Raw genomic sequence first — 12,321 nt, forward strand, 5'->3', positions numbered from 1 at the left:
TTGGATGGGCTAAAAACAACCCCAGATGGACTATTTTTCCCTGGACTTTATAAAAATATGGCTATGTTGCCAGGGTGGGGATATTTACATAGGGGAGTTTTATGTACATAGTTTAATAGGGGGATGGGAAAACTGATAGGGAGTTATATAATATTGTTAATAGTTAATATGAAGGTGACCAGCAAGCGCTAAGGTCAGGGACCTTAGGCTAAATTTGGGGAAAAGAACTTATAGAGAAATGAAGTCCTTGAGTGAAGCAGATCTTCACCAAGGTGACTGATATGGATGATGATGAAACTAAGAGGCTCAAGCAGATCTTAACCTCTTTGGGGAGTTAGTAAGTGACTTGGGGAATTAGAAGAAGGGGAAGTTAGTGATGTCCAACTTTGATTTATTTTTGAATGTAAACTGCCTGCAATGTGATCTGTAAAGATAAAACAGTTTGAAACATAAAATTGATCATTAATTATCATTTTGCAACCACAGCTACCTACCCATCCTACTTTCCTAACATTTTTTCTTCTTTTGATTTGGGTGCACTTAGACTTGCAGACCCATAATTACAATTTTTCTTTTGAATATTTCCTATCTAAATCTGCAGTTATTTCTGCCAGGGCCCAGATTAAACAGTTGGGTCCCTTTGATTCTCTACCTATCTACAAAATCTGCCAAGGTTAAACTGTTTAGACAGATGCATTCTCTATATTCTACAACAGGAAATTGAAACCTGGGGAGACCAAGATTAAACTGTTTGGACCTCCCTTAAATGAAAACTCTTCAAAACTGGGACAACTCCTCAAAAATGGAATACAGCAGTGGCCTTTGGACTAGCACACTTCATGGCTTTCTTCTTTGGTCTGTTTTGGAAATATGGAACACTGCAGCTTGCAAAGTATGACATATTTGGCATGTAAAAATGTCAATCATGAAAGATTAATACCTGCTGCAGCAGGAGGCTAACAGTGGCTCCACTTGGGGATGGCTTTTCCTTGAGAAAAGTCAAGAACAGCAGGTCAAACTGCCTTGTATTCAATTGCTGTTGTATTCTGCAAAATTTGCTTGGCTAGCTTCCTTATTAATCCTACCTACCTACCCTAACCAGCATTTACTTTGCTGTTAGGTGTAATGAAACAACCAATGCAGCCATTTAAGCATTATGAACATGAATGGTCTTTGCTGCTTGTGTTTGCTGTTACCTGAAATGGAGATCTTGCAATCTGATATGGCTTTATTAATCTTTGAGAAGATCAGGAAGTTGCTGACCTTCTTTGCTGAAACAAGGAACTGTACAAAAGGGTCCTGCAGCATATATACATTATTACTGAACTGACTTGAAGAACTGTACAAAAGTTTGGGATAGCTATCATGCTTTGAAATTGGGGAATTATCAACAATTTGATTTTGAGCTTTGCAGTCTTCTACTGGAGAAACACGCTGATCTATTTCATCATTCTGCCTACCAGTAGACAGGTCATTCAAAACTTGCAGAGGTGCTTGCAATTTACAATCTGACTCGAATAGGCCTTGACTGATTTGCGCAGGCTGCTCCTCTTCTTCTTCTTCGAATAACTCAGATGGCTGAAAACAAAGAGGCAGGGGATCCGCTTGGATCATTTGATCATATGCTGTTGCTTCGAAGTCTTCCTCAATCTGATATTTGATGGCTCTTTGGGGTTGCAAAATTAGAGGCAATACATTTTGAACAATGATTTGATCATCCTCCAGACGGTCAATATCAACCCTTGCTGATACTTGCTTATTAATTGCATGATAGTTGTCTCTAATAAATTGAAAAGATTCAAAACAGAAAGGTAATGTTCCTTCACTGAAATCAACACACTCTGCGTTTTCTTCCTTTTCTCCATAGCTGAAATGGGCATTCTGATCATTATGTTCAGGCAGCTGATCCTGAATTGTGCTTTCTACAAAAATAAGGTCTGACTCCTCTGCAAGACTGATTTGGTCGTTAGGCTCATAATCATCATCATACTGATCATATTTGGGCAAACCGTTGAAAGAAGAGAAGCTATTATATTCATACATTATATCAGGAGACTGCTCCATCATGTATGGCGGTATGAATATGTCATCTGTTTTGTGGCAGGTTTGTTCATGAATATCATTACTTTCCTTTTGCAAAACAGATCTGTTATGGTGCTCTAAACATTCAACTTCTATTGTGCACATCTGCTTTAATTCCTCTGCTTTCTTTAAAAAAAGGTCAACTTCATCCTCTTTTTGTGCTTTCAACCTCCTCCCCCTAGTTTTCAGATTGACCTCTACATCTACTGCCATGTTCTGCATCTGTTGCATAGTAGAGGGGCTCCTTTCTCTCAGATGAAATTCTATTTCTAGATCAAATGCTGCTGGATAATGCAATAGAGCCAAATCAGGGGGAAGTCTTATATTCAATGGTATAGAATGATAAACTTGATTGAATCGGTCAGAAAATTGTTGAACAGATTCATTTGGAGTTCTTTTTAACTGATTGTATTCTTCTATGAGCACGAGGAAATTGACTTTGATCATCCATCTATCAAGGAAGAGTTTGAATAACTACTAGAGATTTGAGATGCTTGCCTCAGGCAACGCTTTAAACCAAGTCCTAACTTCACTTTGCAAAGAAAGGGCAAACAACCTAACACTAACATCCTCATCCTCCACTTCAAAAATGTTTAAATAATCTTCAAAAGCCTGAATGTGCTTCTGGGCAGTAACTCCGTTCTCTCCATCAAATCTTGGGAGACACATGGGATGATTTTTGGGTAAAGGATTAAGCACGGGAGGCGGAATGAGTGGCTTATATCTATCAGGAACCTTACGAGGTAAGGGATTGTGTATAGGGGCTAAATGATTGGGTTCGGTATGAACAGGGATAGGATGATTTACTTTAACAGTAGTGTCCTCCTTGACTATAAGGTGAGCATCAGCAGCATTTAAAAGATGCTGCTATGATGTGCAAGGAGGGCTTTCTTCAACATTTTCTACGGGAAAAACATAAAAGTCAAGTTCGAACAATATGTACGACAAAATTTTTTGGAAGAGAAAGAACATGACCTCTTGAATCATAATCCAGGTCAAAAGCCTGATCTGCTCATAAATTTCTTTTGGGTTCATTTCTCCAGTGGAGTCTTTATTATGAGGATAATGTGGAGTCGCCAGGTGAAAGATCAACTTTGGAGTGTCTGATCTCTGTCCACCATCAAAGATCAGAACTAAACTTTGAAAAAGAAGTTCTGAAGGTCTAGTTCTCTCAGTGGAGCTTTCTTACCTTCTTCGTGAAACTATCTGAAATTATCTGAGGAAAGTCCCCAGTGGAGTCGCCATTACGTTATCACTCAGGTTGTCCTTAAGCTCCGGAAAAGGATACGGCCGAGGTAACCACAAACCAACTTTGGACTGCAGGTTCTAGCCAACCTGCAATCAGAGAGGGCTCTCTCTTTTATATTTAGCTTTGTTTGAAAAGGATTTTAGGCAAGGTCTCGAGTTCAGAGGGTTTTTGTTTGTTTTTGGTGGGAAAATTGATGTTTTCAGACAGAGAGGCAAGGCATAGTCTGGAAGTTTCAAACCATTGGGCATGGAGTCGAGGAGAAAAACTGTTGGTGCCTTTCCTTAATAACAGTGAGGGAAAATGGAGCAAGATAGCTGAGCATGAAACAATGTTTTAGGGTAAAGGGATGGAAAGAAATGCTAAGTAATGAGAGGCAGTTAAGAATCTCTCAATTATGCTTAACAGGGGAAGATAACAGGCGCTACCTAGGGGCAGTTAAGAATCCCTAGATAATTGGAAAACACAGGTGAATCGGGGTAAACATGAGCCAGAAGGAATTCATATTCATAACCAATTCAATCAGAGGAAAACATAAAGGAATAGCAGAAATTGAGCATAGAGAGTATTTAAACTAATTCTAGGCTATTCTTTCTTTCTGCTATCTAGATAGTGATAACAATAAAACAGAGGTAAGATGCACTTATTGCTTCAGGCTGCAACACGAGAATTCCATCTTCATATCTCCATAAACATTCATTCACAACAGACAGTTTGCTATCCAAGCTTTCGACAATCTTTGATTATGGAAAAACTTAGGTATACACAACGAGTCTCTGGTGAAACAGTCAGGTATACATTGCGAGTCTCTGGTGAAAATTCTCAAGCGACCAACCCTTAAAACAATGCTGAGGGTGGTATATATAGGGCAAAACTTTCTACAGAGATATTTATTACATCTTGACCTAATTACGTCATAAAGAATAATTAATTGACCTAACTCCTATCTGAAATAAATGCATGAAAATATCTCAGGCTACGCTGGGGCGGCCGTGTCAAAACTGAATAAATGATGCTGTCCTTGGTGGCTTGGTGCAGTGTTTTCTGAAATAAATGTGCATGGGTTTCTGCTTCTTCGCTGTCCTGTGGATTTAAATGCCTTAATTGTGATTTGAGGGTAAGGATGGGTTGATGATGCCTGATTTGACTTTCTGGGGGCTTCATTAATGTACAGGTGCTTCGAGCCCCTAAAAAATATTTGTTGATACTCTTTGGCGTCTTTTCTTTCTTCTGATACTCTTTGACAAAAACTGGACTGCTTGTTCTGATGTGCTGCGGGTCTAATCACGCATTGATGGCCGCTGTTTGGCCTCTGCATCCTCTGGAATTGTCTTCTGATCCTTTCGGTATGTTCTGTGAAGAAAACGGGTCATTTTTGCGCCTTCTAGGCTTCCTGGGGGCTGTATAATGGAAAGATTCCTTGAAGATTCCCTGAAGATTCTCCATTTCGGCCTAAAAAATCCTGCGATGATGCAAATCGCTCATCAAAAACTGCCTCAGAATTGGATTCCGGGGCTCTGAAGTGCGACTTTTTCTCCTTCGCGGCAAAAAAGTGTTGATGACGTCAGCATGATGTGACGTTGTACGGCGGGTGACGTCAGCATGATGACATGGCGGGATGACGTCAGCATGATGTGACGTTGTACGGCAGGTACAGGCAGGTACAGTGGCAGGGACATGTGGCAGTGACGTGGCAGGAGGCCACGCAGGCAGATGACTCGGCGACATGACTGGGCAAGGGGGTGACGTAAGCGGAGACATGGCATGTGACGTGGGCTTACGTCACAGGGGAGGGCGGTAAGCGGTATTGGGGTGCACCGCTTTTTGGGGATGGTGGTTTTGTGAGGGGGGCCTCCGCCACAGCCCAACGCTTGACGTGTGGCGAGAGGTACGGCGGTAATACCTCCCATCTCCCGGACACTAAAGCTCGGGCGGCTCGGGGATGGGACGGCCCGCCAGCCATTGATCTGCGGGGCGGGTAATCGGACGGCTGGCGGCGATGGCGAGGTAATGGCGGGTTAGGGCAGGGAATATTCGCAGGAATATTCCTTTTTTAATAATGCGCGCGGGTGGGTTTAACTATGGGAAACGGGGTTCATGGGGGTTAATAAGCGGCGGGGTTAATATTTAATGCCAAAACTTTGGGTTGGGGGTAGAACATGGGTTTTGAGCGCGGGTTTTAGGGCTAGGGGAGAGGTTATTAGTCTGACCAGGTGTCAGATTAATCCCTTTTATGACTTGGATGGGCTAAAAACAACCCCAGATGGACTATTTTTCCCCAGACTTTATAAAAATATGGCTATATTGCTAGGGTGGGGATATTTACATAGGGGAGTTTTATGTACATAGTTTAATAGGGGGATGGGAAAACTGATAGGGAGTTATATAATATTGTTAATAGTTAATATGAAGATGACCAGCAAGCGCTAAGGTTAGGGACCTTAGGCTAAATTTGGGGAAAAGAACTTATAGAGAAATGAAGTCCTTGAGTGAAGCAGATCTTCACCAAGGTGACTGATATGGATGATGATGAAACTAAGAGGCTCAAGCAGATCTTGAGCAGGCTCTTTGGGGAGTTAGTAAGTGACTTGGAAGATTAGAAGAAGGGGAAGTTAGTGATGTCCAGCTTTGATTTCTTTTTGAATGTAAACTGCCTGCAATGTGATCTGTAAAGATAAAACAGTTTGAAACACAAAATTGATCATCAATTATCATTCTGCAACCACAGCTACCTACCCATCCTACTTTCCTAACATTTTTTCTTCTTTTGATTTGGGTGCACTTAGACTTGCAGACCTAGAATTACAATTTTTCTTTTGAATATTTCCTATCTAAATCTGCAGTTATTTCTGCCAGGGCCCAGATTAAACAGTTGGGTCCCTTTGATTCTCTACCTATCTACAAAATCTGCCAAGGTTAAACTGTTTGGACAGATGCATTCTCTATATTCTACAACAGGAAATTGAAACCTGGGGAGACCAAGATTAAACTGTTTGGACCTCCCTTAAATGAAAACTCTTCAAAACTGGGACAACCCAAAAATGGAATACAACAGTGGCCTTTGGACTAGCACACTTCATGGCTTTCTTCTTTGGTCTGTTCTGGAAATATGGAACACTGCAGCTTGCAAAGTATGACATATTTGGCATGTAAAAATGTCAATCATGAAAGATGAATACCTGCTGCAGCAGGAGGCTAACAGTGGCTCCACTTGGGGATGGCTTTTCCTTGTGAAAAGTCAAGAACAGCAGGTCAGACTGCCTTGTATTCAATTGCTGCTGTATTCTGCAAAATTTGCTTGGTTGGCTGCCTTATTAATCCTACCTACCGACCCTAACCAGCATTTACTTTGCTGTTAGGTGTAATGAAACAACCAATGCAGCCATTTAAGCATTATGAACATGAATGGTCTTTGCTGCTTGTGTTTGCTGTTACCTGAAATGGAGATCTTGCAATCTGATATGGCTTTATTAATCTTTGAGAAGATCAGGAAGTTGTTGACCTTCTTTGCTGAAACAAGGAACTGTACAAAAGGGTCCTGCAGCATATATACATTATTACTGGACTGACTTGAAGAACTGTACAAAAGTTTGGGATAGCTATCATGCTTTGAAATTGGGGAATTATCAACAATTTTATTTTGAGCTTTGCAGCCTTCTACTGGAGAAACACGTTGATCTCTTTCATCATTCTGCCTACCAGCAGACAGGTCATTCAAAACTTGCAGAGGTGCTTGCAATTTACAATCTGACTCGAATAGGCCTTGATTGATTTGCGCAGGCTGCTCCTCTTCTTCTTCTTCGAATAACTCAGATGGCTGAAAACAAAGAGGCAGGGGATCCGCTTGGATCATTTGATCATATGCTGCTGCTTCGAAGTCTTCCTCAATCTGATATTCGATGGCTCTTTGGGGTTGCAAAATTAGAGGCAATACATTTTGAACAATGATTTGATCATCCTACAGACGGTCAATATCAACCCTTGCTGATACTTGCTTATTAATTGCATGATAGTTGTCTCTAATAAATTGAAAAGATTCAAAATAGAAAGGTAATGTTCCTTCACTGAAATCAACACACTCTGCGTTTTCTTCCTTTTCTCCATAGCTGAAATGGGCATTTTGATCATTATATTCAGGCAGCTGATCCTGAACTGTGCTTTCTGCAAAAATAAGGTCTGACTCCTCTGCAAGACGGATTTGGTCGTTAGGCTCACAATCATCATCATACTGATCATATTTGGGCAGATCGTTGAAAGAAGAGAAGCTATTATATTCATACATTATATCAGGAGACTGCTCCATCATGTATGGCGGTATGAATATGTCATCTATTTTTGTGGCAGGTTTGTTCATGAATATCATTACTTTCCTTTTGCAAAACAGATCTGTTCTGTTGCTCTAAACATTCAACTTCTATTGTGCACATCTGCTTTAATTCCTCTGCTTTCTTTAAAAAAGGTCAAGTTCATCCGCTTTTTGTGCTTTCAACCTCCTCCCCCTAGTTTTCAGATTGACCTCTACATCTACTGCCATGTTCTGCATCTGTTGCATAGTAGAGGGGCTCCTTTCTCTGAGATGAAATTCTATTTCTGGATCAAATGTTGCTGGATAATGCAATAGAGCCAAATCAGGGGGAGGTCTTATATTCAATGGTATAGAATGATAAACTTGATTGAATCGGTCAGAAAATTGCTGAACAGATTCATTTGGAGTCCTTTTTAACTGATTGTATTCTTCTATGAGCACGAGGAAATTGACTTTGATCATCCATCTATCAAGGAAGAGTTTGAATAACTACTGGAGATTTGAGATGCTTGCCTCAGGCAACGCTTTAAACCAAGTCCTAACTTCACTTTGCAAAGAAAGGGCAAACAGCCTAACACTAACATCCTCATCCTCCACTTCAAAAATGTTTAAATAATCTTCAAAAGCCTGAATGTGCTTCTGGGCTGTAACTCCGTTCTCTCCATCAAATCTTGGGAGACACATGGGATGATTTTTGGGTAAAGGATTAAGCACGGGAGGCAGAATGAGTGGCTTATATCTATCAGGAACCTTATGAGGTAGCGGATTGTGTACAGGGGCTAAATGATTGGGTTCGGTATAAACAGGGATAGGATGATTTACTTTGACAGTAGTGTCCTCCTTGACTATAAGGTGAGCATCAACATCATTTAAAAGATGCTGCTATGATGTGCAAGGAGGGCTTTCTTCAACATTTTCTACGGGAAAAACATAAAAGTCAAGTTCGAACAATATGTACAACAAATTTTTTTTGAAGAGAAAGAACATGACCTCTTGAATCATAATCCAGATCAAAAGCCTGATCTTCTCATAAAGTTCTTTTGGGTTCATTTCTCCAGTGGAGTCTTTATTATGAGGATAATGTGGAGTCGCCAGGTGAAAGATCAACTTTGGAGTGTCTGATCTCTGTCCACCATCAAAGATCAGAACTAAACTTTGAAAAAGCAGTTCTGAAGGTCTGGTTCTCTCAGTGGAGCTTTCTTACCTTCTTCGTGAAACTATCTGAAATTATCTGAGGAAAGTCCCCAGTGGAGTCACCATTATGTTATCACTCAGGTTGTCCTTAAGCTCCGGAAAAGGATACGGCCGAGGTAACCACAAACCAACTTTGGACTGCAGGTTCTAGCCAACCTGCAATCAGAGAGGGCTCTCTCTTTTATATTTAGCTTTGTTTGAAAAGGATTTTAGGCTAGGTCTCGAGTTCAGAGGGTTTTTGTTTATTTTTGGTGGGAAAATTGATGTTTTCAGACAGAGAGGCAAGGCATAGTCTGGAAGTTTCAAACCATTGGGCATGAAGTCGAGGAGAAAAACTGTTGGTGTCTTTCCTTAATAACAGTGAGGGAAAATGGAGCAAGATAGCTGAGCATGAAACAATGTTTTAGGGTAAAGGGATGGAAATAAATGCTAAGTAATGAGAGGCAGTTAAGAATCTCTCAATTATGCTTAACAGGGGAAGATAACAGGCGCTACCTAGGGGCAGTTAAGAATCCCTAGATAATTGGCAAACACAGGTGAATCGGGGTAAACATGAGCCAGAAGGAATTCATATTCATAACCAATTCAATCAGAGGAAAACATAAAGGAATAGTAGAAATTGAGCATAGAGAGTATTTAAACTAATTCTAGGCTATTCTTTCTTTCTGCTATCTAGATAGTGATAACAATAAAAAAGGGGTAAGATGCACTTATTGCTTCAGGCTGCAGCACGAGAATTCCATCTTCATATCTCCATAAACATTCATTCACAACAGACAGTTTGCTCTCCAAGCTTTCGGCAATCTTTGATTATGGAAAAACTTAGGTATACACAGCGAGTCTCTGGTGAAACAGTCAAGTATACAGTGCGAGTCTCTGGTGAAAATTCTCAATCGACCAACCCTTAAAACAATGCTGAGGGTGGTATATATAGGGAAAAACTATCTACAGAGTTATTTATTACATCTTGACCTAATTAGGTCATAAAGAATAATTAATTGACCTAACTCCTATCTGAAATAAATGCATGAAAATATCTCAGGCTGCGCTGGGGCGGCCGTGTCAAAACTGAATAAATGATGCTGTCCTTGGTGGCTTGGTGCAGTGTTTTCTGAAATAAATGTGCATGGGTTTCTGCTTCTTCGCTGTCCTGTGGCTTTAAATGCCTTAATTGTGATTTGTGGGTAAGGATGGGCTGATGATGCCTGATTTGACTTTCTGGGGGTTTCATTAATGTACAGGTGCTTCGAGCCACTAAAAAATCTTTGCAGATACTCTTTGGCGTCTTTTCTTTCTTCTAATACTCTTTGACAAAATCTGGACTGCTTGTTCTGATGTGTTGCGAGTCTAATCACGCATTGATGGCCACTGTTTGGCCTCTGCATCCTCTGGAATTGTCTTCTGATCCTTTCGGTATGTTTTGCGAAGAAAACAGGTCATTTTTGTGCCTTCTGGGCTTCCTGGGGGCTGTATAATGGAAAGATTCCCTGAAGATTCTCCATTTCGGCCTAAAAAATCCTGTGATGACGCAAATTGCTCATCAAAAACTGCCTCAGAATTGGATTCCGAGGCTCCGAAGTGCGACTTTTGCTCCTTCGCGCCAAAAAAGTGTTGATGACGTCAGCATGATGTGACGTTGTACGGCGGGTGACGTCAGCATGATTACGTGGCGGGATGACGTCAGCATGATGTGATGTTGTATGGCAGGTGACGTGGCAGGTACGGTGGCAGGGACATGTGGCAGTGACGTGGCAGGAGGCCACGCAGGCAGATGACTCGGCGACATGACTGGGCAAGGGGGTGACGTAAGCGGAGACATGGCATGTGATGTGGGCTTATGTCATAGGGGAGGGCGGTAAGTGGTATTGGGGCGCATCGATTTTTGGGGATGGTGGTTTTGTGAGGGGGGCCTCCGCCACAGCCTAACGCTTGACGCGTGGCGGGAGGTACGGCGGTAATACCGCCCATCTCCCGGACGCTAAAGCTCGGGCGGCTCAGGGATGGGACAGCCCGCCAGCCATTGATCTGCGGGGCGGGGAGTCGGACGGTTGGCGGCGATGGCGAGGTAATGGCGGGTTAGGGCGGGTAATATTCCTTTTTTAATAATGTGCGCGGGTGGGTTTAACTATGGGAAACGGGGTTCATGGGGGTTAATAAGCGGCGGGGTTAATATTTAATGCCAAAACTTTGGGTTGGGGGTTTTAGGGCTAGGGTAGAGGTTATTAGTCTGACCAGGTGTCAGATTAATCCCTTTTATGACTTGGATGGGCTAAAAACAACCCCATATGGACTATTTTTCCTCGGACTTTATAAAAATATGGCTATGTTGCCAGGGTGGGGATATTTACATAGGGGTTGTTTTATGTACACAGTTTAATAGGGGGATGGGAAAACTGATAGGGAGTTATATAATATTGTTAATAGTTAATATGAAGGTGACCAGCAAGCGCTAAGGTCAGGGACCTTAGGCTAAATTTGGGGAAAAGAACTTATAGAGAAATGAAGTCCTTGAGTGAAGCAGATCTTCACCAAGTCCTTGAGTGAAGCAGATCTTCACCAAGGTGACTGATATGGATGATGATGAAACTAAGAGGCTCAAGCAGATCTTAACCTCTTTGGGGAGTTAGTAAGTGACTTGGGGAATTAGAAGAAGGGGAAGTTAGTGATGTCCAGCTTCGATTTCTTTCTGAATGTAAACTGCCTGCAATGTGATCTGTAAAGATAAAACAGTTTGAAACACAAAATTGATCATCAATTATCATTCTGCAACCACAGCTACCTACCCATCCTACTTTCCTAACATTTTTTCTTCTTTTGATTTGGGTGCACTTAGACTTGCAGACCCATAATTACAATTTTTCTTTTGAATATTTCCTATCTAAATCTGCACTTATTTCTACCAGGGCCCAGATTAAACAGTTGGGTCCCTTTGATTCTCTACCTATCTACAAAATCTGCCAAGGTTAAACTGTTTGGACAGATGCATTCTCTATATTCTACAACAGGAAATTGAAACCTGGGGAGACCAAGATTAAACTGTTTGGACCTCCCTTAAATGAAAACTCTTCAAAACTGGGACAACTCCTCAAAAATGGAATACAGCAGTGGCCTTTGGACTAGCACACTTCATGGCTTTCTTCTTTGGTCTGTTCTGGAAATATGGAACACTGCAGCTTGCAAAGTATGACATATTTGGCATGTAAAAATGTCAATCATGAAAGATGAATACCTGTTGCAGCAGGAGGCTAACAGGATGGTTCAAAAAAATTAGTATACTAGAAAATATTATTTCTGAATGTCAGAGCATAGAGAATAGGAGAAGTGTTATGTTTCTCAAGGTGATGCAAATTGTTCGAGAGCTAGATGACCCATGCATTATACGAAATTGTGAAATGATTACAAAAGATATGCTAACATTTGAATTGGATAAGAGAAAATAGCCAATGAAAAAATAATTTGATGTTATAACTGATTTTACTACAAAATAAATTGA

This window comes from Pinus tabuliformis, chromosome 9 (assembly GCF_031772625.1).
Source record: "Pinus tabuliformis cultivar Carrire ecotype Pingquan chromosome 9, CPIR1, whole genome shotgun sequence".
Classification (NCBI taxonomy): Eukaryota; Viridiplantae; Streptophyta; class Pinopsida; order Pinales; family Pinaceae; genus Pinus; species Pinus tabuliformis.